We start from the raw sequence: 429 nt of genomic DNA, 5'->3' as shown, positions 1-429 counted from the left end.
AAAAAAATCCACCCAGTGTTTTTTTTTAATCGTGTTAAATGTTTTCCCCTTTCTCAAAGCGAGCCGATCTCAGATGCTTGTCTGTGTGACATCACAAAAACAGGCCCCTCCCACGATAGTTTAATTGACAGTAGTGTTTCAGCACAGACTGAACTGGTGTCTTGCCTCAGACCCGCCCTGAGTGAGCTGTCATCAGTCCGCCATTGTTTCACCATCGGAGCAGATTTAGACAAGAATGACTCCTAAGCGATTGAGGTGTTCTGTTGTTGGATGTAATAATGAACATAGCAGACGTCATTTACTCCCGACATCTGAGCTGTTGAAGACGCAGTGGATTACGTTTGTTTTTGAAGAGAATGCGCCCCCGATCTACATTAATGCGTCTATGTTTGCTCGAATCATTCGTGATCCAGCTTCACCTACAGAAGT

The sequence above is a fragment of the Sinocyclocheilus anshuiensis genome, unplaced genomic scaffold (assembly GCF_001515605.1).
Source record: "Sinocyclocheilus anshuiensis isolate Anshui unplaced genomic scaffold, SAMN03320099.WGS_v1.1 scaffold2887, whole genome shotgun sequence".
NCBI classification, from domain to species: Eukaryota; Metazoa; Chordata; class Actinopteri; order Cypriniformes; family Cyprinidae; genus Sinocyclocheilus; species Sinocyclocheilus anshuiensis.
The sequence above is the reverse complement of the archived record's forward strand: the minus strand, read 5'-3'. Positions refer to the sequence as shown.